Here is a 27,505-nt window from a genome sequence, read left to right on the forward strand (position 1 = left end):
GCCCCTCTACACTTACTTATGCAAGTAATATAATTGCTTTTGATGACATACTCATGTAAGCTAAGGTGATTTGTTTGTACAGAGTTTTACAGCAGGAAATCCAAATATTCATCTTTTGGTAGCACAACACAAAGGAGGAGGTCAGGATTAGTCCTCCTAAAAAAAAAATATCTACAGCAGTTTGTGCATCTGTGTAGGTATTCCATGTTTTGAAAAGTTCTTTGACTGTGACAACAATGAATTCTTTCATCTGTTTTAAACTAAAACTGATTGCTGACCATTTACGAAAAAAAGAAGTCTGAAGAACTGATTTGCTATTCAAGGTAAATCAATGCAAGCATTCTTATAGATACCTTCTCTGACATTAGCAGTCATTACACAGTCCATATTTTCCACCCTTCTCTGTATATCACCAGCTTTTAGTTACAGCAACGCGTTACCAGAAAAGTCCAGGCTGAACTGCTACTCTCACTCAAACACTTGAGCTGGGTGCTATTTGTGTTTTTTGCAAATGATGTCACCTCCAGGATTTCAGCTACATATGATAGTTTATGACATAAGTACAGATGAACACAAATTAAAACAATTGGCCAAAAATATAAAAGGTGAGATGAAAAGGAATTGGAATTCGTATGTGAGAGAACTTATTCTATTAGACACTGCTTTTCAGTGGTGTTTTTTTTTCTTTTTTTTTTTTTTTTCCTACTGGTAGATTCTTTAATACTCTCATGTCGTACACTAAGAAAAATGTTCTGACAAATCAAAACTGCATTATTCTCACATTCAGCCAGTCAGTCACTAGCCTTCATCTCACACCTTCAGGCTCTTAGCTCCAAGTTGGCTAAATACGCCTTTTGGACTACACATGCTGTTGAACAGGAACAGGATTTATTATTATTTTTTTAATCTTGGGAAAGGAAGTGTTCTGGCAGTATCTCTAGGTCTTATGCTTAGAACAGGATAAAGCAAAAAAGAAGACACCACCCTACAACATACACGTCTCGTGACGGAATTAATCAGTGTATCTGAACATGCTGAACTTCCCTACAACGGAATTAAAAGGAAACACCTTGCAGATAAAAATGAAAAAGTATAGTAGCTCATGCAAAAATCTTTCCTCTTCCCACGACAGCTCTTTAAGGATTCAACCCTAAATTTCTTTGTAAAGAAAAACACTTTCCTATTTAAATTCAAAAGTAATTTTAGCAGGTGAGAAAAAAAAATGCATCCCAAAGAATCACTAGAAAATTGCTTTTTTTTCTTCTTTGCACAAACTGAAATGACTCTCCTCCCTAGTCCTTCTCCACCAAGAAAAATTTTATGCCCAATGTATTTCTAGAAAAGAATATCTTACTGGATGGACACAGTTCTTAAAAAATGTCATACGTTCACTTCCCTATAACAGATGACAGCAAATTTTTAAAATCAATTTAACTTAGGTCATTTCTCATTAAAATGGTTAAGATCAATACTCTGCAATTGCAAAATCTGGGCATTTGCAATTAATAAGAACAAGTTACTCAGAAGTGGAATAGGTTGAACACTCATATAAGTTTATACACATAGTACCAAACTCAGTTCATATAAAAAATAAATTCAGAAGTTGATTTTGATGCATTATGCCATTCTTTCATTAAAAAGCTATGATGAAAAGCCATTACTATAAAGACTATGACCTGAGGTTCAAAATTGCAGTTAAACAGCCTGCGATGCTCTCTATATAATAAAAAAGGCATTTTGAATCGAATACCAGGCTGCATTTAGCCATGCTAGTGAATTACTACTCAAGACAGATAATCCCACGGGACTCAACCTCTGTGCTGCCAACAGACGATGGACACCGAGCTGTACCCTGCGTGTTGGGCCAGGTACTGGGCAGCCCAGAGGATGAACTAGGGAGACTTTCCTTTCTCCCATCCCTTCAAAAACATCCAGCCCAAGACGAGTCCTAGCCTTTCAGGAATGCTCAGGCATTAAGATGCTATTCAACATATGCAAGACTTGCAAGGGAAACTGATTAAAGTTGCTAAAAAACCTACAGATATGATAAATACCTACTTTTCCAGTAATGATTATTTTCTTTCCTTGATGAGACCAGTATATTGCTACTAAAATTTAGCTGCTTGGGGATGTAGAATAACTCTTACTAACAACTGTAAATAAAACTGACAGGACTACATTGAACTGTAAGTGAAGCAAGGGTTTGCTGCTGAGGTGTTCAGTAGAAACTCTGCTCTTCAACAGGAATGAGACTAGGCCTCTATACTGAGTACACAATCACTTATCACTCATATCTAAATATCTTGGGAATAAAAAAAAATAATAATCAATAAAAATCTTCACTTAATGTTAAAGAAAGTACAAATGAACCTTAAGAGAACTGCTTAAATACATTTCTATACAGAGTGATTCTATGCCTAACGTGAAACTAAATGGAGTACAGTAAATTTTGAGGGGAAAAAAACAACAATAAACAAACCAACTGAATTTGTACCTCTACAGTCTTTGACCTCTGATGTTTTTCAATACTAAGTTTTTGTTTGTTTGTTTTAATGCAATCACCAGATCCCTTCTAAACACAACTACAAAATGACCAAATTACTTCGCTCTATCAGACTGACAGTCTGCTATATACGTGCGCATTGTGGGTTTACCAGTAGAATAGTTTGGGATTCAATTCATGTAAAATATGCATATACAATATGCATATACAATATGTATATACAATATGCATACAGAGTATGCAAAAAACAGACTATAAAACAGGAACTTGCATACTATTTGAGAGTATGAAACTGCAAATACAGATTTTCTGTGCATCCACCAGCAAACAAAGCTTTATCATCTTTAAAATTCACGTGAAAGTTTTGGACTTAAAATCTGTTCAGTTGGTAGAAGTCCTGAGGGTGGATTACAAATAATAAGCACATGTTCTCAATCTGCTTGTTGATCTCACTTGAAAAATTGACAAGACTCGGTAGTAAAGTACCAGACTGAAGCTTTAAAACTCATCTTTGAATGCAAACTAACCATTTGAAAGTTTAAAAATTGGCTAATTTTCCAGATTAGTTCCAATTATACTGAATTCCTTAAGCTAAATTGCACAGCTTTTACCATGATTCTTTGCTTGATGTGAATTTTCAAGGCTTTTTTTTTTTTTTTTTTCTGAACAGAAAATACCTATCAAGCTTATCTGTGCAAGAACCAAATTGCTTTATTAAAACTAGCAGGAAATCACTTAATTCTGGAGACCCTGTAATGTAAAGCGCAGGAGAAATGGGATTTAAATTTCTGCTAAACCACGTGGCTTATTCCTGCTCACATGGAAGTGATGAAATTTTTTTGCTTTATGGAAAAAGGGCCATGATTTGCTTAGTGAAAGACGTTTGTGCATTATTTTATATAATATGTAGCAGGTAAAACAAAACAACAACAACAAAACCTTCCAACACTACATGACAAAGTCATGGTCTTCCAGCTACTTTTTTTTTTTTTTGCTAGATCTATTTACTACTTTACCCCTTCTCTCATTTGTCAAGAAAAGCTATTCCTGACTACTAACAGCTCTGCATTTCCAAAAGTATTCATGTTTTAATGCTGAATTAGTGAACAGATATTGAAACATAATTCAAAAAAATACTGCCAATGTCAACACAGTGCTGAAAGAACACTAGTTCTGGCAAAAGTTTATTTCCCTCTTGCTACTTTGTAATTCAAGCTGTTCTGCGGCTAACAGAAGGGTACTTATTGTTATTTTATTAAATTTAAGGTAACAATGGAAACAGTAAACATTAATTCAGTCTCAAACATGATGTCATGTTTTATGTAGGTAGGTTAAAAAGAATATAAAACAAATTACCTGGATTGCTTAGGAAACCCTAAATCCCCTAATTTACCCAACCATTTATCAGCAGAACTAATGAAAAGCCTTTCTTACTCTTGCAGTGGATAAAGGTAGCCATTAGTCTCTGAAGTGTACAATTTGACCAGCAAGACAAAACAAAAAGCAAATCTTGGGAGTAAATATCAGCTGGATGTTCACATAACAAGGTCCAGAGAGACATATCCAGAAGTTTCCTCTTTTAATCCAACTCTGAATAATGCTGGATGCTGTTCTCTGTTCCTTCAGTGCGCTACCACTGCCAAAATAACTGCAAGGCTTGCAAGTCCGAGTATATCTCAAGCCTTTCCCAAGGCACCCCAACACTATCTGAGGCACTGAAACTATGGCAACCGAATAAGAAAGCAGCTCCCATGATTAATAGATGAAGATCCCAGCGACAGTGCCTAGCTAGGCCATAATTCAGGAATGCAAAAGGAATTAGCATAGAATCCACCTCAATCTACCAATAAAAAGTAAATTTTGAAAGGCATCAACAAAACAGCATTATTTTTCTTCTAAAAGAAAATATTCTACAGAACTGGAAACTGTTCAAATTCTCATTAACATTTCAATGAACGTCTGCCTCGAGTGCAAGTGCAAGTAATGGATAAATGTTCACTAACAATGGTGAAGGAACCAACACAGCAAATTTCCCATCTGAGTATGAAAGCCTTATGTAAAAATACCCAATATATAGAACACCTGAATGAAGCTGAGCAGCTGGAGATAAGAAAGTAGAAATAATGTTTGCTGCAGTCAGGAATATATTTGGACACAGATTTTTCCCATTGTGTTGGGGATTCATGTAAGAGAGTACTTTTTCCATCTGCTGAACTGGAACATCCTCCCATATCTATTATATACTCTATGCATTTTCATTACTTGAAGGCCCCATGAGTCTGTCAGGGTCATTGCAAAATTGATGAGAGGTTAGAAATACCTTTTTTAAGCGCATAATCAAACTTCCACTCTTATCTCCAGTAGAAATACCACCATTACAGTCCCCATCCACTAGATGGTTTCAGACTAAGGTGAAATGATGCAGTAGAGTTATTCTTAATTTCTTTCCACTTTTATAAACATTAAGATTTCACTAAAGGTGATTGGTTACAGAGATAGTAGAAGCACAGGAATGCTTTCTCAGCCCTTATCACTGACCCTACAGCCATGGCACAACTTTACCTACAAAGTGTGTGGGAGAAGGAGCTAAAGGCTTCCTGTGTGGAAGACAGCACACATGCAATACTGTGCATCTGCCCCCAGAAACTCTTCAGCATGGCATGAATGTTGTAAAAGTGTATTTCTGTGAAAAGTTCCTCATTAGCAGTTCTGTCAGTAGCTAAAAAAAAAAATTAAATTAAAAATGGCATTGGGTAGTCCATGACATGTGAGTTTCAAGTATCTGTTATAAATACTCTGTATAGAAATGCCTATTATTAACAGTACTTTTAAAGGAAAGGTCATCACTGAATGCAGTGAATTACCATATGTCTTCACTCTAGAGATACAGCAACTGGCAGTTCTGTTAATAGCTGGTTTATCTACTTCATTTTACATCTCTATTTCAGCCACTACGGAAACACTTTGGGGACTGGGGAAAAATTCCTTCCATACAGAAACGTCTCTATATTCACAGAGTATACTATACCACTCCTTATTGCTGATAAATAACGGCAGTTCCACACTGGGAAAGAGTTAACTACCAGGAGGTTTTTGCCAGTGAATTATGAGCTAATTCATGGATTTTTTCCCCTCATTTTCTCCTTCCTTTTTTGAAGCCTTTTTTTTTTTTTTTAAGTGCCTTTTTTAACCTATAGTAGAGCTAAACTTTAGGCTTCAGAGGACAAGTCTGGCAGCCTCATATACCTTTGTCTAGTGCATGAAAGCTGATAATATGATTATTTTATAAGGGTAGGCATAGATCTCTCATCCCATTTCCTATTTCCTGTGGCCCCACTACTAACTGTTAGCAGCTTTTGCAAGTCTGAAGTGACAAAAACAGCAAATACACCTATGTATATCTTTTAATAAGCCATTCCTAATACTTTCTGAATATCCTGGTGCACACCTCTACTCTGTTTTTTTCCTTCATTCCCGTATCATGTGGAATTTTGAATCCTTTCGTATCTCCCAGCTTCTAAAATGGGATAGCCAAGTGAGCAGCTTGGGAACTCCAGAAGACATGCAGGACATGCAATATGTATAATTATGACACAGTAGGTGGCACTCTTCCCTTTAAATCCTAAAGCAGTGTCTTTGAGCTTTGCTGCCATACTTGCCATGTTGTAGTCAAGACCCAAAACCAAAGCCTTATTTGCTGTGGACAATTAAAGATCCCTTAACACGGATAAACATAAACATTCAGTTATTTCCACAGCCAGAATTAATGGCTTAGTCATCTCAGAAGACAGCAGATAAAGAAAATAAAGGCATAAAAACTCTGGTCTGCCAGGTTTGCACTTGAACTGGGGAGGTTCACTTCTGCTTTCAGAGGCCCTACACACATCTAAACTATTCCTTACTCAAGTGACTGATGCAACAGGCCCAAAATAAAAATATTCCTATGGAGAGGTTTTATGCTTAGGCCCTGAGTTTCCCCTCAGCTGCTTGTTTCTGACTTTAAACACTGTTCCTGGCTGCTGTATGTTTTTGGAGCTGGACTCCAATACTGGCTATATCTTATTACCAACATGATCTCTGTGTATTGCTCACCCATCACAGGGTAGTCCTGAACAACAGAATTAATGCTGATAAAATACTGAAGCGGTCACCAGCAGAAAACGTCGCTTCTTCTTCTCTTTCTTCTGTTTCCCTGTCAAGGCAAAGTTTGTCACAATTTGTTGTAGGTCTGAGTCAAATGCTGCTTGCTTCAGAAGACGTGGACCTAGGTCTGACTTAACGCTGAAGGTCGATCCAGAGCAAATGGACTCGGACCACAGTTTCAGGTCCTCATCAAGTACCGATTCCCACCAGAGAACAGGAGAAACCAAAACATGAAAATATGGCCCTGAGTAATATTTATTCTCATCCAATTACTCAGGCAAGCAAGGCTTAGCTGTGTAAGTAAAGCTTACTTGGGCAAGCAAGACTGGTAAGGACAAGGACTAAAGATTTACCTCCTTAATAAATGAATAGTAGTAGGTAAAATACTGCAGCAACTGTATCAAATTAGGTCAGCAAAAACTTCTGTTTTAGTATGGTTCAACTTTTCTCTAGCATACGCTCTGCCTAATAGCGTAGAATATTATTTTCCAGAATTTACGCTGTTGTTTGTTTTCAGCACTCTGGTATAGTGCATGGGAATCAGATCCTATACACAAAGCATTTGTTTGGGAAGTATAACAATGTGTTCTTGCAAACAAGTTGGATGTGAGGCATATATTAGCTCAGGTCAATTTAATCTGAAAACATTTTATGTCTCCCCTGCTGTAAACCATGTGAACTCTTTTCATGTGTATTTATGTATGGCTCTTCAAAACAAGATGACAAATTTCCCCTTCCCTTCACAAAACATGCACAAGCAGGTTCACAATCACCTACTTCCTTTTTAATGCAAACAGTTCTATTCTGGATTTATCACAGGTCATTAATTTGATCTTTCCCTTTTTCTTCTTCCCCCCACCAACCTTTCCCCTGCCCCCCCCCCCCCAAAAAAAAAAAAGTGAGGGCAATTCCGCATCCTTAACCTGACCTAACTACCTCTTTTTTTCAGTCTCAAACAGCAGAAACTGCGCTCCTCAATTTACAGACATTAAAGAGGGGACTAAGGCTAATATTCACTTCCAGCTTCAAGTAGCTGAAGATGTTAGTCAGTCTTGTTTCTCATAGATGTTACTGCCCAACAGTTTTTTGGTTCAAGAGGTACAAGCTTATTTGATAAGGCTGGTTTTGCCATTAGAAGTAAGAATAATAGTTTTAGACTAATTGAGAATACACAGAACATCTGTGACCATACAATTCATTTTCCTTCAGAATACTCAACCGCGCTTCAAGCATTTGATTCCTACTACAGGAAGAGCAAATGTAGCAATTATACTTTATGGTATTAATTACTATTTTAAAATTCATTTTGCATTCACACAGAAACCTCATCTGGGCATTCTGCTCCTGAGCTAAACTTGCATGAAAGCCAGAGATTTTCTGCAGTGAAGAGTAGTGGTGAACTGTGATCAACATTTTCATGCATAGGAAATTGTTTGGCTTTAAAGAGAGTTAGCATATTTTCTCTTTGGAATATATCTTACGAGAAGCTACTGCATTAAAAACAGGATCCTTTTAGACAAAATTATACCCTAGACAGTGAAGTGCTTTGGCAACCGTACTTTTCCAAGAGTGACGAACCTTCCCGATCTTACTGAAGCTAGTATTTCCTTTCAAACACGTATGAAGCAATTCCGTGAAGAAAAGGGTTTGCTGGAGCAGACCCAATTTTCTTCACAATACACTAGATTAGTCTCATTAAACAAGGAAAAAAAAAAAAAAACACCACAGAAGTTAACCAGAGCAAGATCATTTTGTTTTTCTTGTCTAAAAACAAATAGCAAAAGAAGCCCCGAACGTGATAACAGTTGTATAAATCTTACTGTCAGAGAGGTGCCACTGACTCCTCAAAACCTCCACGAGTTCTGCAATTAAAAGAGCTTGACTCTGCTGGTCGTTGATGCCAAAGGATTTACCCGCCAAGTAAAGCTTACTGGCACAAGAATACCTCACTGAATTACATACACGTTAAATGAATGTAAACCAAACACAGTCACTGAAATAATTTTTGCAAAGACAGAGTAGCTGGAGGCATGGTTTTCCCCACTATTTTTGAGGTTAGCTTAATAATTAATACGGGTGCTGGAGGACGCTAAGCAAAAGTTAGCCAAATCTGTGTCAAATGATGAGCTACTGCACGCAGCCCTGTGACAGAAAATGGTTGTGGAGATTCATTATTTACAACACCTGCAATCCGCGTGTGCCCCTTTGTAGGATCAAGCGTTCACCTTGCGGAGTCAGGAATCAGCGCCTTTTAAAATTTATTGCAGAGCTGACTACAGCCTTTACCTCTGCAGGTCTATTAGTGAAATAAATAAAATAAAAATAAAAAATCCGACTACGGCAACTAAAGACCCGTGCTGCAAAGGCGCTGGCGGAAGCGCGCTGATTTACAAACTTCGAAAGCAGCGATTAGCTCCGGAGAGGAAAAGGAGAACAAACCTCCCTCCGACGAAGCGGCCAAGGTTAGGGAAGGCAGAGCCGCCCTCCCGAGGAAAACCCAGCGGCTGCCGCCTCGCGACTCACCCCGGGAAGAGCCAGGCAGGACCGACTCGGCGGCGGCGGGCAGAAGAGCATCTCCGCTGCAGCTGACCGGGCTCCAGGCTCAGCCCCGCTTCCCCGCCAGCCCCCCTCCCGCTCGCCGCCCGGAGCCACCCCCGGGAAACGCCTCCCTGGAGCAGGAAGGGGCGGTGGGACGGCCGAGCCCTCGCAAGGAGCAGGTACTTTCTCCACGCGTAGAGGAGACGCAAACTTTCCACCGCCCACCCCGTCGGCGGACACCGGGGCGGCGCTGACCCTCCGCCGCCCCCCCGAGGGATGCCCCCCGACAGCAGCAGCGGCGGCGGCGCCCAAAGAGGGGGGGATTTGCGGGCTCCCACCGAGCCTCGCTGTCAGCCGGGAGCTGAGCCCTGCCTTCGCGTGGACGGGGCGGGGGGCGAAGCCCACCCCTCGTCGCCCACCTCGGCACCGGCGGGTCCCTAGCGGGGGTGATGCGCGGTGCACCCCCCCCGGCCGGGCGGCAGCTCCTTTGTGCCAGCCGTCCCGGTGCTTCCTTCCCCCTTAGAAAAACTTTCTCCGCTGCTCCCCGGCTCTCCCCCCGGGGGGCACAGCCGGCCAGAGGACCAAGGAACGGCAGGGGAAGGGCGGAGGGCGTGGAACGGGGCTTGCCCCGCGGAGGAGCGGTTGGCAGAGAGACTTCAGCCCGCGGGGTAGAGGAGAAGGAAGGGGATGCTGGCAGCGCCCCGGGGAAGGGGGTGGGGATGGACCCTGCCCCGGAGCCACCCTTCTCCCCCGAGCGGCGGCCGGGCAGCCCCTGCCGGCGGCGGAGGGGGCCGGGGCATGGAGGCTGGGGGATGGAGGCCGGCGGCGAGGGGAGCCCGCGGCCTCAGCCCGTGCTCGCGAACAAAGCCCCCGGCAGCACCGGGGGAAAAGCGAAGTTTCCTCGGTTGCCGGCCTCTTCCCCCCACCCCAGCACGCAGCCCTAGCCCGACAATTAAGAACGCTAATAATGAACAAAACCGAGGCACGCCGCCGCAGCCCAACTACCCCGCACCGATGAGACGAGCGCGGGGTCACGCCTCTGCGCGGAGCTCCCGCACCGTGCCTCTAACAAAGAGCCCACCGCCCCCCGGCCCTCCCCCGGCTCCCCGGCCGGCGAGCAGGGCTCGGGGCTGGGCAGCCGGGGGATGAGGAGGGGAGCCAGAGCACCGCGCATGCAAGCCGTGCCAGCGGGGCAGGGAGGGACGCTAGCATGGTAAGCAGCCGGGGTGGGAGGGTGGGGGAAGAGGAGAAAAAAAAAAAAAAGGCGAAGCCACGAGATGCCTGGAAAGTGGCATCGGCGAGCGCAGCGTGTGCACTTGCAGGCGGCTCTCGTCCTCCTCCTTCTCCTCCTTCCCCCCTCGGCGCCGCGATCGCTGCCGAGGCAGAAGGCAGCCGCCGGCCTCGCACCCCGCACCGCTGCTGGGGCGAGCCCTGAGCCTGCCTCTCCCCGCGACCCCAAAACGTCGGATACGGACGCGGACAGGGGAGTACTGTACCTTGTTGGTGCATGTATCTAGGCAGCTAGAGGACAGAACTAGCTGATGTAGTGTCCCATTTAGTAATCCATTTAAGGGGATCTCTCTGGGAAACTGGAGCCACTCTCTCCTTTGCAATCCTTTGTCATTACTACCTGTGTGCTTCGCGGGGGACGGGCGGAGTATTTAGTATTTCTACTTTCTGAATTGCAAATGCGATTTGTTCATTTCCAATGATGGGCGAAAAGAGGGGAGAGAACGGGGAAAAAAATAATAAAAAAAAAAGCGTTAGCAACTCCTCTCCAAACCCAAATTCCACTACGGTTCCACTCCAGCAAGTCCCCTTCAGCCGTGCCGCGGGAGGTAAGTCATTTCGGGGTCTCGTCCTGCTCCCTTTCTACCAAAAGCGCTCCCCAGCGCGAAGGCTGCTTCAGCAAAACTCCGGGGCCGGCGGCGCCCGCCAGGAAAGCGCGGTGGCTCCTAGCCCCGAGCTGCCGGGCATGGGGCTGGGGGCGCCGGCTGCCTGCCGCTGCGCTGCGCTGCTCCGCCCGGCTCCGGCTCCGGCTGGCTCCGGCTCCGGCTCCGGCTGGCTCCGGCTCCTGCTCCCAGCTCCCGCTCCCGGCCCCCCACTCCCTGCCCCTGGGACGCGGCTCCGCCGGCGGAGGCGGAGACAAAGCCCGGACTGGATCGCGCAGGGCGGGAGCGTCCCGCCCGGCCCCGCCTCCTCCCCGCCCGATCTCCGCCACCGCCTCCCTGCGCCGCGATCGTTCCGCGCCCCCCGCGGCAGCCTCCCGACGCCGTGGCCCCGGGGCCGGCGGAAGCGGGGCGGTCCCGTGGAAGCCCGAAGGGCTGAAACAGCGGCCCCGACCTCCGGATTGCGGCGGGGAGAGCCTCGCGTACAAGCGGGATTGCCTTAACGTGATTTATGCTTTTTCTTCTTCTCCCCCCTCCCACCCCCCCCCTTTTTTTTTTCGAACCAGATAAGTGAAAAGGCAGACGCAACTCGGACCGCAAAGCGTGGCATTAGAATTAAAATAATCGCTTGTTTGCGACAGCTGCTTCTCTGCCTTTTATTTCCAGATAATGAAAGGACCCTGAGAAATTGGTTTGGGTTCGGCATTTGATTTGGGATCTAAAACTACACACGTGCCTGTTCAATTTCTAGTCGTTGGGTTACAAGGGAATACATTCATCTGTATCGAGGAAAAGTTTCTCCTTTGCTCTCAGTCAGCTTAAGCTGAATGTAAACTTAGGATAATTTTCTAACCAAAGGAACTGAGAATATCTATTTTCTTTCTTTTCCCTGAAAATCTAAAACAGAAGAGAGTTCTGCACCAAAGAGAATAATTGCTGGGGACAGATAAATTTTAGTTAACTTAAGCTAGATCTGAAAGCAATTAGGGGAACTGAACTAGTACAAATAATTTCTGGGTACCCAACCATGTGTCAGGGGGGTAAGCCAGATGAATGGACCTTGATTTGCCAAGACCCCTAATCCCGTATCTACAAAGAGGCCCCAGACCATCTCATCCTACTACTTCTGTCTCTGTCAGGAAATGAGAACAGAGACAGAGTGCAGCCTGGGTTTGTGGGAAATACCCGTCCACCAGTACCAAATGCTGACATTCAATCACTGCATTATGCTCAATCACTACATGCGTTTTGAGGTGTTCAGAACTTCCACTGACTTTGTTGTGGGTTTGAATTGTAAGCAGATCTGGATTGAGCCCTTGCTGTGCGCTTCACATATACTTCATAAATATTTCCGCAATACTGAACAGTTTATTTTACACTTGCATTTCTTCATTAATCAAAAAGAGCTCTCTGACAGTGAATATTTTTTGTCCCCTATATTTAGGGTTTTGAAAAATACAGACCAGATTTTTATATTATGAAAGTTCTGCAAGAAGCAGAAAGCACTAAAAAATCCTATTTTCCATACATTGGTATTGGCTGTGGCATCAGTTGCCAGAAGTTTCTATTCAGATTCTTTTACAGGATTGTCTTCTTTCATCCACTGTATTTAATTTCCAAGCCTGTTAATTTCCTTGCTTAAATCACACACTGTAACCACACGCTTAGCCTTCTGCTAGAACTTAAGCTGACTCTGCTGCCCTCTGTTCCCTTGTTGCTCCTTCTGCTCTTAGCTTGCTAGAATCAGTCTGCAAAACCTCATGTGTCTCCACAGCTTAAAAATACCACCCTCCTTTCTTCTACCTGACAACTTGTTCCCTTTTCCTCTCTGTACTCAACCTGGTAAACCACACTCATATTTCTCTCCCACCAAGTCACGTTAGGCCGTTTTCATGGAATTTTAATACCAATCTCAGTTCTTCATTCTGTCAGATTTCCTGAAATCACAGACAAAACCTTTTCTTTTTTGCCTGGACTAGCTAAAAACTGTGGATTATTCACAGTGGCCTGGGGAAAGGAATTGCCCTTACTAATGGAAACATATTGTCTCACTGGCTGCTTTTTGGCAGTTGCATTGATAGAGCACCATGGGTTTTCCAGGCTCTGTTCAGTAAGGGATGGTTGGTGAGGTCTCCATGGAGCTGTGCAATTTCCAAAAAAATCACACAAGCGACAGAGAGGTTCTCCCACCTACTCCAACTCCTCTTTAGACACTCCTCTCTAGCAGAGATTCTCCTGTCTAGCAGAGATTTAACTTGAGCTGTCATGAAAATATTACCTCTGCCCTTTCTTCCTAATCACAAAATGTGTTGACATTAGTGGGACACTTGGGCAGTGTCGGGGAAGAGCACTCGGACCTCTTTCACTGCAAGCAGTGGACTCCTTTAGCTGGCTTGCATGAAGTTTGAATCCAGCCACTGTGCTGAGCCCCACACTGAACAGATTTGCTACTCTACCAACTGTGTGGAGCCAAGTGGTTGTAGGAGCAGCATCCCATTAGGTGCATTTGTGAAGAGCTGGTGTACTGCAGCCATGCAGAGACACCTTGCAGTGGCTGAGTGAGTCCCCAGTCATTATCTTCCCACATTAGAATAATCTGTGCAACACTTTGGGAGACACTTTCTTCATCATTTATTATTAGAATCAGTTTGGTTCATTCTTGCCCCTATTTCAAAGTTTCAAAGTACAGCAGAGTTTTATGTTGACAAGAAGCAACATGAGAGAGTGGCAGAGGAGAGGTTTTTGACAGCTGCCTGCGAAACACTGGGGGCTTTTGCCCCAGGGAAGGAATGAGATGATTTTGACGTCCAGGAGATACTCAAAGCCTGTAATCCTGGGAGGGGCTTTTTTCCCTCTATGACCAATGTAGGAAATACCTTTACCTGTGGGGATATACCTTAACAGAAATAAAATGCTGAGTACAGAGACATCTTAATATAAAGAACTATTTACCTCTTTAATCTTACAGCAACAACGAAAGCTCATCAAACTGTAAATATGATTTTTGTCAAGACAACATTATTGAATGCCTGGCAAAGTAATTACTCCTACGCAGAACAAAATAAGATCTTTCTTTTAATCACTTCAGAGGACTTCACCAAACTCAGCTTCACCCTGAAAATGTGGTTGAAAGTGAGCAGTTTTTTAGTCATGTTTTTGGCATACTGCACTACAGCTAAAGGTGACTCTTAAAAACCAGCATGTACCTCTTTCTCTTTCGTTTAACATAAAAGAACAATAGGCCTTTTGCCCAACTTGGTCCTGACATTTTCCAGACCACAAATACAAATATAATATAAATATATACATAAACAAATAAGATGAGATCAGAGTAAGAACAGGTAGGCCGTGAGTTTCTTCTCTGGAAGTGATTTTAATGGTTTGTGAATCCCTGCAAAATTAATTCTGTAACTAAGGACCTTACTAGAAATGCCAAATTTTTACATTTCCAGGTAACATGTATGGATTTGCTTTTCTTAATCTCTTTGTTCAGACATCTTCCAAGTGAAGCATAAATACCTGAGTAACCATAGTATGACCTGGGATATACTCATCAGGGGCACCCAAAGTATTTATATTTCATAAGCATATTTCAAAATATTCAGTGGAAATAGCAGAGACTTGACTGAAGGATTTGCCTGGGAACCCAAAGGGAGCCTTCCTTGTGCCAATTCTGTGCATTATGGTGTTTACGACTATGGAGAGTTTTGGAAGGCGAGCCAGGCCATGGAGCAGATGTTTTATGCAGGAGGCTGCCCTGGTCAGCCCCTGCTGTACTGTGCCAGAAAAATCAGCAGAAATTCATGTTGCACTGTGAGCAACATTCACATGTCACCGTGTCATCTAGTTCCCAGAAGAGGAGAGTGTTACATGATCATGCAATGAGCAGAGAATACTGTGGACAACGTCCGGACCATATGGTAAAGGGAGTGGTTCCCTATTAAAAAACAAAACTGAGCATGGAAGACCAATATGGGAAACCGATGTAGAATTTAACGTTGTTAAAACTAACAGAAGCTTACAGAGATTCATTATCAAATTACTCCTAACACACATGGGCCAGATCCTCCTCTGGTGTAAATTAACATAATCCTATTAGAGCCTCCATATCGATTCCACCTGCCGACAATATGTTTTGTCAAATTTCATCAGGAAGGGTCTATAGGATAATTTTTAACTACCCTGCAGAGCTCCATAACAGGAATATAACTGATCTGCTGAATTCCATAGGCAGTTATTTGAGTCACTAGAAAAATTATTTGCTATTGAACTCCATCGGATTTTCCATAAAGGCAAGCTTACTTTCTTCACACAATGGATGTGGATGATCTCACATTTGTCTCTTCTAGTTAGAGTCTCTGAGAGGAAAATTAATCAGGAACTGTCAAGGGAGCATCTTAAGAGGGTTTTCAGGGTACCTTTCCCTTGAGTTTCGTTACAGGAAAAGACAGTATGCTTCTCAGTTACTTCATGGTGGTTGAGTTCAAAGGTTTGTGCTCTCCATTTTTAATCCCCCCCCCCCCCCTTTTTTTTGGAATCACCTTACCACTACTCCAGCTTTTCCAGTATTGTGCTTAGATGTTGCATCCTTTCTGAGTACAGTGAGGAACCAAACTGAAACAAACTACATTTCTCAGCTGTTGTTTCTTTTTATGTGGTTAAGATTGGACACTAACTACTGAGCTGTTTAGAGGGCACGGAAAGAGGTGCAGAGGGACTCCCTTAAAACATGTATTTTTATTGGAAAGTTAAGCCAAATTCATACAGTTTTCCTGGGGTAAATCCTCTGTTCTCATCACGGCTACATAGAATCAGGCTTTTGTTCAAGAGCTTAAGGAAAATGGTGAGAAAAGAGATTTATTTTGGCTTTGCTTGTGTTCTTACAGTGGATGAATGTGGTACAAATTGAACAATTTCTGTGGCTCCCAAAATAGCAATGAACATTTCAGATCTAGGTGGGGGAACTAAGGAATGTGTAAAATTATCATAATTGAAAAGACAGCACTGGAAGAAGTCAATATTAAAATAAGAATGTTTTAAATACAATTACAGTATCAAACTGAAAGCAAATCCAATTTAAAATAATAATAAGCGGTTAGTTTAATAAGTCAAAATCATTGCTTTCAGTGTCCCTTCAGCTGAACTGAGCCCTTAGGAGCACTCAGTAAGTGGAATTGCCAGGCAATACAATATTACCAAAGAGAAACCTTTAATGGTTTCAGTAGCTGAAAGAAAGAGGCTTTATTCCATCCTCCTCCCCAACACACACACTTTAATTCATAACATTAAATCTCACCAGCTGAGTCCTTTTTTTTAACCCTCAAATCGATGGCAGTGGAAGAAGAAAGGGTCTGTGACTGATGGACAAAGTAAAAAAAAAAAAAAAAGGAGGAAGGAGAAGGACAAGGAGAAAAAGAGCAGGCAGGACAAAATGGAAGAGTGAAGGAAAAGGCTCCAGCTGAGAAAATTTGAGAAGCAGAGTGTTCAATAGGGGACAGAGAGGGCGATCAGAGAGAAATGATGAGGGGAAGCAGAAGGGAAGAAAGGGAACTAAAGAGACATAATATCTATGTGAAGCACAAGGTTAGCAAGATACCTTAAAGGAATGTAGGAAAAATGGGATTGGTTAAACTTGACAAATGAACAGCTGATGTAAAATGATTTTTTAGTCAGGTTTTATCCTTTGTGAAATCACTGAACTAAAACAACAACAAATGAGAGTTAGAGTTGCTCTGGGTTTACACTTGCTTTTAAATGAAAGTGTATGAATATTTTTACATGCTAAAGGAGAAATTAATGTCAAACACATTATGGACTGCTAAGATGCAGAAGAGGGACTGAAGAATCTGTTGAAAGACATGACAAAGTATTTGGGAAGAAAAGAGCATGTCCTGCTTTTGGCAAAGCAGTTTTCGTCGGTGTCATCCTCATACTGCCTGATGAGCTATTTGGACCTAACGCTGTATGGAAATACAGAGGGCTTTACTTCTCTTTTGCCTGTATTGTGTTATGCCAGGGAAAGAAATAAGAGTGCTGGAGACTCAAATTCAGTAGTCTAGATTTTTTTTTCTTTTTTCTTTTCTTTTCTTTTTTTTTTCTGGATAACTACCTGTACTCTGCCAATGGTAACTGTGTTTAACAGGGCTTTACTCCACAAGAAATTGCACTGAAGCAGGTAGCTGTAGAGTTAGGTGATTCCTGCTGCATGCAGAGGTGCTAGCTCCTGGCAAATCTTAGGGTGATGACAACAGCATTACTGCCATGTACAACTCCTCCCTCTGGGCTGATTGTAGTCTGGAGTTTCCTGGTGATTATTAGAGCTAAGAAGCATTTGCTAATGAAGCCTGCACTATTACCAGGGAATGAAAGAAGGAGAGTAGAGACTTCCTGTGTTTGCTCGTTCCTGGCAATCATTAGCTAGCCAGCCTCTCTTGGGTGTGACTGTCCCAGGTAAATCACAGCCTAGAAATTCCAGCTCTGCTTAAGTAAGTTTCAGTCACTCCCCTGCGCCTGATACTAATGCAGCAAAATTGAGAGGAAGTGAGTAAAGGACATTTGGAAGATCTGTAACTAATCCAACACAAAGGGCCAGAGACCATGCAGAAACTGTCTGCTTGACTCACCATGAAGGGAGGGTTTCCACTGCTTGGAGACACATACCTGGTTTCTTAGTGAAATCATTGTCCTTTCCATAAACCTTCACACCAAATGTGGTGTATTAGGATGAGGATATAATAAATCATTGCATGTCTGGCAGTTTAGTACATAAAAAGGATACCTCATAGGTGCAGAAGAGGTAAGATTATATACAATAAAGAGGAAATGTGGAGGAAAACATCAGCTTCTGACATAAACCACAGCCAAATTCATTTATGTGCTATCAGTGATGAAACTACCATTACCTGAAAGATAATTAATGTATTATTGCCAACGGTATCATTTATAGCAATATTTTTGGTAACTAACTCTTTCTTTGTGCTGTCCTGAAGAGAGCATTATTCCAGACTGTTAGCAGGGACTTCTTGTGGATTTTGCTTGGATTTCACATTCAACCCTGTGTGAAATATGCGTTACTGTTGACAGAAAATCAGCAGAAAACATATGTATGTTTTAGTATCTACTTACATCCTATGTCAAAGGCACAAATAACATGTATATAGCCCTTGATTTAAGAGTATTAAGTTTCTAACTGGGCCTTTATTTTGCAGAAATCTTTAATTTGGATGTTCAGTTGAATAAAAATCAAAGTGGATTTATAAACAAGCTATATTTGATGTGGGCTAAAGTGTGTGGCCCAAAAGTCTTCAGGACTTCTGTCACTTTGGGATTTTAATAGGACCAGATTATCATCCAGCATGCAAAATCCTTACTTCTAACCAGTTTGCAACCATGCCTCTTAACTCTCTGAAAACAGAGAACCAAGAAAACCTTAATCTGTGGAGTAAAAGCTAACAGGCATTAAACTGGAAAGTCTGGTTCAACTCTTGGTCTCAGCAGAGTCAGTGGCAAAACTGTAGTTGACCTTAGTGTGGTGGGACGCTGATTTTCAAGTCCGAATTCAGATTTTACCATGGACTAGTCAAAGAGGACGTTTACTACTCACCTTTTCCTACAGTCTGTTTCATGCTAATGAAATGAATGTCCTACTCCAGCCTTTTGAGGGGAAAGGGTTTCACAGTGACTTTACCTGTGCTATTTGTATAGTGCGTGACACCAACAGATAGATTTTTGTTTTATTTTTAATGATACTTCTTTTGTTTCTTTTTTGTTTAGGCCTGCCCAGAATTAAAAATAAATAAATAAATAAATAATAGTCACACTATTGTAAAAGGAATTCCTGAGCAGTATATGGTTATTGTTGAATTTTCCAGTACTTATAGACCCCTGTAAGTAGGGGGCTTAAAATGAAAACTCTACAGTGACCTTAATGACAGTGTCAGATTATAATATGCAGGTTGCTGAAATGTCTAGTTAATGAATGTCAGTAGGATTAGAAAATGATGAGGGCACTTTTTAACATCTCTGTGCTATGATAGATTTATATCACTAATAACAATGAAAGGTGCACAGGAATCTATGGACACTGCCTCTCTCCTCCAGAAACCAGTGCTGTCTCTTATTAATTAAATTGAATCAAGAACAATATAAATCTCCTAGTGCTTATTCCACTCATTTCATACATGCTAATGAGGATGAGCTTCTGAGCTGGTGGTTGGAATCATTTATTCAGTGGTGGGAAAAATAACATCAGGATTCAGACCCCCTGCTGTCTTTGTACACTGTTGTGCTAGATTTATATTGGTCTACTAAGGTCTAATAAGTAACTGAATACATTAAACAAGGCGCTTGCCACTGCAAGGGTTACAAGGGACTCCTTGTTTTTCTTCCTTGTGTATTCTTTGGTGAGGAGATTAGGGGAGATGGGCCCATTATGTAAGTCTCTCCTCTTCGTATTTCATCTACCAGTTCAAAGCCCTCTTTTCCAAACAGAAACTATGCCAAAGTTCTCATCAATCATTAAAAGTCCCAGCAGTCACAAACTCACTGATTTTGATGTGAAGTGCAACAGTCCTGCCTTTTTTCACATAAGAAAGTGAATCACACTATACTTAGCAGTTCAAACTCAACATTGCACAGTATGCATGATTAGTGAGGACAGAAAATACAGGGCATTCAGCAGCCAAAGAAATGTCCCTATAGAGCTCCTCTTTGGAAGGAAACACAATAGAACAAGAAAGCTGGATATTCCAGTGCTGCATATATGTCAGGAAAAACAAAACAAACAAACAAAAACCCAATAATAACAAAAAAAACAAACCTTCCCCACCCCCGCCTTGCACTGCTCCCCCACCCCCCCCCACCCCGGGAGAAAAAATCACACAGACACACACACACAAAAACAAAACTGGGGGAGTCTTGCAGGTCCACATTTCACTTTGAACTGGCGTAGGCTGACCTTCTCAGTCTTTTAGATCTGGGATAACAAAATAGTATGCACTATGCTGCCAGACAAATGGCTAGTGTTACAGCCCCAAAACAGAATGGTCATTGCTACACTCTATAGTGAATGCCCTGTGTCCTCCTGTAAATTTGGTAGGAAAACATTAAAAACAGTACTGTAGGGTAATTTGCAGTAAATGAGGACTTTTAAAAATATGCCACTGCTGTATTTTCTCTGCCCACCAATTGTTTGAAGATGCAAAATACACCAGCTATACAGATCAGCAGACCGATGGCTCCTATAGATGAGTTTACAGTGTGACACGGGAAATTCAGTTAACCTTAATAGCTCAGCCGGTGTTACTGCACAGGTAATTAAGTAGTACTGGCCATCTCTCTTAAAAGCCTCACCTACACTCTTTGGCTGTATGTAAGACTGGGAGGTGCATTTAACATGTTTTGCAAACAAAATGGCTGAAAGAAGACAACATTTTTTGAAGAAAAGGTGTATACTGGATGCGTATTTTTGTGCAATGGGGCTTCTATGTAACTGATGTCTACAAACTGGCTGAAGAATTTGTTTTTTTTGGAACAAGTTGAAGAGAGGGTTCCAATACACATCTAATAATCCTCCAGTTATATGAATGGAAGATCAGGACTGAATGAATTCAGTGGTGAATGAAGAAGTTAGAAAAATTGTGTATGGCAATATGTAAGTGAAGTTTTTGTAAATGATTTTATGATATCTTCGAGTTGATTTTACACTTTGCATAACACCCTCTGAAAAAAAACACTGAAAATCAAAGTTAAATCTGCATTTTTTGTAGTTTCTCTCTTTCTCTCTCTCTCTGTCTCTTTCTCTCTCCCTCTGTTTCTCTCTTTCTCTCTCTTTCTCTCTTTTTCATTTTTTTCTTTTTTGGTCTGAAATTTCCATATCTATTGTTAGAAAAGCAGGGCTATAAAGCTCTCCAGAGATACCAAGAAAAGGCAGAGATTCTCCTTTAGCTATCACGAAGATCTCAGTAAACTTACTTGCCTTTTTTCCATATTTCTTGCTGGTTACATTTCCTTCCACCAGACAGCTGCTGATGGTGACCCATTTTATGAATAGATCTACTCTTTGAAGTTGTAATTTGTCTTGGAAGGACTACCTAGGAAGCTCTCTTTTTGTTTTAGCCCTTGAAAGAGGGTGGGGATTGTTAGTCACCTCTGAGCATGGTGATAAATCACAAATAGTATCTTTTACCTCAAAGACTCAATTTTATGCTTTAACTTTTTCCTTATGAGATAATGTTCTTGCTCATACTTTCTTGTTTATGGAACTTAACACTCCAGCAACATTGCGAAGTGTGATTTGTTTATGAAATATAGGATGTCAGATACTAGCGTGTGTAAATAGTGTGTGTAAATAGTAACTATCAAATAAAACATCATTTGGAAGAATTAAGTAAGATATGGAAACAGTCAAAATCATTTTTTCTGTACTGATAAGAGAAAGAGGTAGAGTTTTTCTATATAGAGTAGATCTTGTCTCATTGAACTTACCTCACTTATCTCATTGCTTGTTGTTGTTGTTGTTTTGTTTTGTTTGTTTCTGCTTCTTAGAATCACAGGTTTTTTGTGTGTTTAACTATATGGGGGAGGAATTTGGTAATGAGTGACTATTCAAAACCATGACCTCTTTGTTCTGGCTCCAGTAGCTGTAGAACAAATTTTTTTATAATGCGTTAGTTATATGCTCATGAGAAAAGAAATAAAAGAAACCTCTGTTACTTAAAGTGTGTGTATGGAATATGGAAACAGAGTCTTAACATCTTTTCATTCACTAACCCTTTCTTTGCAAGCCAAAGAGTAAGTTGCCCTATATATTTACTTAACGGTATCAATGAATGTATCCCTAAAGCAGGAGGAAAGGAGGCAGCTGTATGGACAAAGATGAGACGGAAGTTGCTGTGGGTATCTGTAAGAAGTTGTAGGATTCTGAAGATCTTTCCTGGATGATATTCAGCCTTGAGATGAAAAATCTTCTGGTTGCAGTTTACAACATTCAGAGGCTAAAATTATGGTTAGTACTTAGTACTTTTAGCTCCTTCCTACTCAAAGGTCTGATTCTTAACATTTTGGACAACATCTAAAATTGCACCATTGCATGCTGAAAATTATACTCCATTCTCTGTTAAAAGAAGGCCCACTAAAACTACATATGTTATCATTAATAACTTACACTTTCAAGTGTTCTACATCCATACACTTTTTATCTTTTGCATTACAAACATAATGAGAAAAAGAGTATGTAGAGATTTACTTAGCAAAATATCATATGTAAATGGAACACCATGTACATATGGCAATCAGGTGGAGTTAGATCCAGAAAAGGATGTATGTATCTGGTATGCAGTTCAGGTACCCTGAATTAATTTGTGACTCCTAAAGCAAGGGACTTAACTATCCAGGATGATACTGAATTCTGTCACTTACCTCTATGTTGTTGTATCAGTGATTTAATTCACAATATTTCCCTGGACAAAGAAACTATGCAATAAAGGCTAGAATTGAATATCTGAATTTACAAATGTTGGAATTCTGTGTTTTAGACCAAAACTAAGCAGCAAAGCTGCTCCGTAAAAGAATAACCCTATCCAGATAAACAGCTTAGAACAATTTCTGCAACTCAATATATATGGTAATTGGTAATCATTATCATACCTGTTTATATGTGGATTTGAATCCATTAAATTCTTTGGCATTATTCCTGATTTCCAACTCTGTAATATATGTTACATCTTTAGTATCTCATATTGGATAAATGCTCAGTTCACTCTGCCTCCTTCCATGTTATGCACATGCATATAGTAAATAACATCCAGAAGATGTGTTCTTGTCTGTGGATGATATACTTCACGCATTACAGTGTGACTGAATTCACTTATTTATTCAAGCAGCAGACCTTTGTCACTTTGCTGGTTTAGGTCTACTCACTTTTTTTTTTCTTTTTTTTTCCCCTGCACTGTTTTCTGCCCTTACAATAATACTCACACACCTCCTGGAAGGATAAGGTAGGCAGCTTCTCTCTTGGCCCTCATCTTATTTCTCCTTTTATTGAGAAGCAGCAAGGTAAGAACATGACTGTGTGCATGATCAATAGGCCTTGCAGGAGGTGGGATGTTTAATCTCCATGACATGTGTAGTCTTGAGCAGCCCTGGGAGCTGGGATGCAGGGGTTGTGTCTAGCACAGGTCATTTGGATATGACCACGAGGTAAGCAGGTTGGCCTGACCTCCAGAAAATCATTTTTAACTGCAGCTAGTAGCAAAATACTGTCAAACTTTCAAAGGGTTTAGAAACGTTTTTGTATGAAACATTTAAAGGGGCAGATCCATGCTGCTGTTAAATCAAACTTTCCCATCTAGCTCCAGAGACATTCATGTCCCAGGTCTGCAATGTTTGGTTATACTTCTATTGTTTGATTTAGAGCCTTAGATCTTCAATTAATATGCAATTCAGTATTCACTGAGACAATGGCAGGATCTACTCAGCATTTTGGCAGCTTGTGAAACTAAGATAAACTCTAACCTTTGCCAAATACAAAGGATGATAAAAGCACAAGTTGCTCTTTCCAGCTGAATTAAAATAAACTGCCAGTGACTTTGTAGTCCTCATCCTTTTTTGCTGCTTTACTGTGGTAACCTTCAGCTGGCATTGCATGGTGTCTATAAAATACGCAATGTAGAATTAATAAAAAGAACTGCAGCAGCAAGCAGGGAAGCTAGAGGTACATGCAAGTCTGCCCTCATCCTCTTTTCATCCATTATATTCAAAGGGAAGCATATGTTGCTAGATTTCTTGAGGCTGCCCCTGGAAATAGGTAAGGAGCCCAGTGCTGCACTAATCTGCTTTATACTGCCTTTAAGTTCCACAGGCGAGGTTTCACTGAGGCTGTTAGTTGGGAGCAGGTCAAGATAGCATCACAAAGATCTTTGCATGTACATCTCTCAGGGCTAAGACATTTAAAAAGCCAAATACAATAACTGTATGAAAACCTCTTTTCCTCTAAAATTGTTTGAAAACTCAGAGACCACTTTCTTTTGTCAAGAAGATAAAATATGTTATTATTTACAGAGGAGCCAGTATACAGTACAGAAATGGGGAAAACAAAACAAACAAAAAATCCAAAGGCCAAAAGATGTTTGAGAGTTTTTGTTTTGCGTTTTATGAAATCCTGTGTGTGTGGTTTTGGCAGGTTGTGACTAGGTCTCAGCTCTGAATATCATACATCTCCTTGAATAACTGTGTAAAATAGGCCAACATATTTATGATTGTTTTTCTCTCATTTTGCCAGATAAGGGGAAAAAATAATTCCCATAATGTACTATTTTTAGTCATTCACAAAGTCACAACAGTTCTACATTTCTCCTGTTTAGTGCAAGGTCTGTTTTGTCTCTGTAATATTTTCAGGGAAAATAGGTGTGAAAGACGCTCATGCACTTCTTTAAACAGTGTTTATCTGACTTAAACAATTCAAGTGGCAGGGTTTTGCCAGCCTGACACATCTAGATTGAAACATATTAAAGAGAGAATCACACAAACAGCTCCCCTGGTAGATCAAAGAGGGTGATAATCCAGGCAAGCTGCAGAAAGCTGACCCCAGGGAGCTGGGGTGGGTGCTGGATGATGGAATTTGTAGAAGACCAAGTGATTAACCACAGTCAGAAGAGACTGTGCATCCAGAGGTTAACACAATTTGGATTAACGCCTGGGTAAACAGATCCAGGAGGCTGAGGGGTAAAAAAAGGAAAACTTGACATGCCCTGCTTCAAATCAAGCAGGGTGTTTGGTACAAGCTAGAACAAATGCACTCTCCTTTCTTTTGGAGAGCTTTCAGTAACAATACATCATCATGGTAGTTGCACAGCAGCTTCACCCACCTGGTGGTCTTGGGATGAGCCTGGTCACCTGCGTGGGCCAGGCATGGGTTCAACCCTCTCCTCTCTTGTAGAAGACCTTTGGCCTACAGGCCCCAGGAGAGCGCTGCTGCCCATTGCTCTTCTGTGACACTACTGCACTTCATGTGGCTGACCTGAGGAGTCATCACACCGAGACAAGCATGAGGCTGACAAGATAGAAACGGGAAGATGGATCATCCTGGAATAAACTGTGACATGTTGATAGAGGCAGCGTGTTGCAAGAGATGTAGGCTGTGATCCCCATTAGGGGAAAGAGGAAGCTGATCTCGGGTGAGCACACATATCACTAGGCTATAAGATGAAACAGGGGCATAGATAGCATCAATATCTCTTCCTCGCTTTTCTGAAGCCTACTTTGAAGATTGCTTTTTTTTTTTTTTTTTTTTTAAGCAAAAATGGTTTAGCAAGTTGTAAATAGTTTTAGGACCACTAAGCCAAGTTTATGGCCTTAAAAAATGGGCTTGTTACTAGTTAAAAAAAAAAAAAAAAAGGTATATCCAGACAAAGTGCCATTATCATCTAATTCATGTTGTGTGAGCATGTCAGAAATCATGCTACATGGAAACCAATGTAGGTATATAGCTTATACTGATTTATTTCACTATGGGGATATGGCATAAAATGGAGGCCTTTATGGATTTTTTTTTTTTTAAAGATTATTTTTACATATAGTATGCATACTAAGCACTTATTGCATCCCCATTGACCTTAAAGATGTATGGGAAGGAAGGGGAGTGAAGTACACATTAACATATCCACAACCAGAGGAGATGTATAAGTTAAATCAGTAGCCATTCAATTCTGTTCACCTTTGCTCTGTTGATTTGCTGCTTTAATTTCCTACATCTGATTTCTCCAATGATTTTAAATTAGCTCCTCTTCAACTTAAAAAAAAAGGCTAGATTGTCAAGCATTCAAGTGAGTTTGCTGACCAGAAGAATCTCATAAGAGGCTCACAGTAAATCCAGTGGAACGGTGCATTTTGTTTAAGTGCTTGTCGTTAAAGGTTGGAGTGCACAGTAGACTTGAAAAGAATTTGGAAGACTGATTCAAGTAGTGGCATTATTTTTCACGAGTACATCAAGATAGAGTGTAAAGGGTTATAAGAAAAAATTGCAACCATGGGAAACAATCAATTCACATTCTCATCTCTTTTTAATTAACTTGACTTCTTTTTAGTCTTTGTTATTTACACATAGCTGGTAAGGTATACCTTGGGTCCCACTGCTTTGACAAATAGAACAAGGAATTTATTTATAGCGGTGATTCTGCCTATGTAATATGTGTATCACTAAAAGAGGCAAAGAAATCTATGAAGAACTGAGCAACGAGGAAAATAATTCATGTAGAACAAACAAGAAGTTATTGCTGATTGACTGACACAAATGCATCCTACATCCACGGAGTTTCTTTTTGCCCTCTCTTGGTTTACAAGGTCTGAAACTACTCACTGCACCATCTTGTCAGCTTCTTCCTTAAGAAATCTTTGTGACAAAGCTGTGAAGTCTCCAGTATAAAGCTTTACTCACAGAGCTACCACAATCCCCCCATCCAGCATGACACTTTCACTGATACTGACTGATATCTGACACAAACCTAACTGCCTGAGATACCTTCACTCCTTGCACAACACAGCACAGCACAGCACAGCATGTTACTGCTGGGATGACTGGAAGAGCTCAGGCTGTTGCTCTGGTGATTCAAATGACAGGGCTGCTGGTGGAACAGGCTCGCAAGCAAGAATTTCTTTCCCTCTCCTCAGCCCACTGGCTCTCTGACTATTTTTTCACACCTACCCAGTGATACTGCAAAGCCTGCCTTCTTCTTCAGGCTTTTGGGAGTGAGAGATGTGAGCAGCAAGAGCAACCCCAGTGGCAGCAAGAGGCAGAACCACATCAAAGCTGATACCATAGCCAGTGGTTTCCAAACCAATGCCTTTGAGCGGTTCTTTCTGTCTCCCCTTTGCAGCTCCTCGTAGTCAACTGCTGCTAATAGCTGCTTTTGCCTCCTTCACCACTAATCCTCCTGCTCTTGAACTGTTGTCTCCTCTTCTCCTCCCTCCTCTTGATCTTATTCTTATTCCTTTGCTATCTCTTTCTCATGCTCATCTTCTCTCTTTGTCCAGTGCTCCCCAGCACCTAAAGAGGATAAAGGTTGCATGGCCATAGCGGCAGAAACTGTGTGGTACATCTTTGGATGTGCAAATATACATGTGCCACATGTCTTCCACTGTGGCACCTCCTACTCACCTTTCTCTGATGGGCTATTATTGCTACCTCTAGCCTTAAGCCTGGCAGTAACCATGGGGATTACATGAAAGGAATTCTAGCTGATATGAAAGGCGTTAAATATTGCCCTATTAGCACGGCATCTAGCTCAGCAGAGCCCTACGCTTGATCAAAAACGCTAAAATAATTGATGGCTGATGCTATGTATTTGTGTATTTATTTATTTAGCAACTATTACAGAATTAAAAGATTGTTGCCTTGTACCTAGAAAAATGCACTGCTTGATGCATCAAATTATGA

General features: G+C 41.4%; 1 protein-coding gene across 9 annotated transcripts in view; it reads right to left on the reverse strand.

The window, feature by feature from the left end:
- The window catches only part of SEMA6A (semaphorin 6A), a 119,965-nt gene extending 106,848 nt beyond the window's left edge, over positions 1–13,117 (reverse strand). Inside the window, exons 1-2 of one of the 9 annotated variants that reach the window (XM_083818215.1) lie at positions 11,115–13,113; positions 10,681–11,068 (exon numbers count right to left, since the gene is read on the reverse strand). The gene's annotated coding sequence lies outside the window, so the exon portion shown is untranslated. Of the gene's footprint in view, positions 1–9,085 lie in introns of all 9 variants that reach the window. The other 8 variants (XM_083818207.1, XM_083818209.1, XM_083818208.1 and 5 more) reach the window with 8 other exon arrangements.
- Between the last annotated feature and the right edge of the window lie 14,388 nt (positions 13,118–27,505).

The sequence above is a fragment of the Anser anser genome (genome assembly GCF_964211835.1).
Source record: "Anser anser genome assembly, chromosome: Z".
NCBI lineage: Eukaryota > Metazoa > Chordata > Aves > Anseriformes > Anatidae > Anser > Anser anser.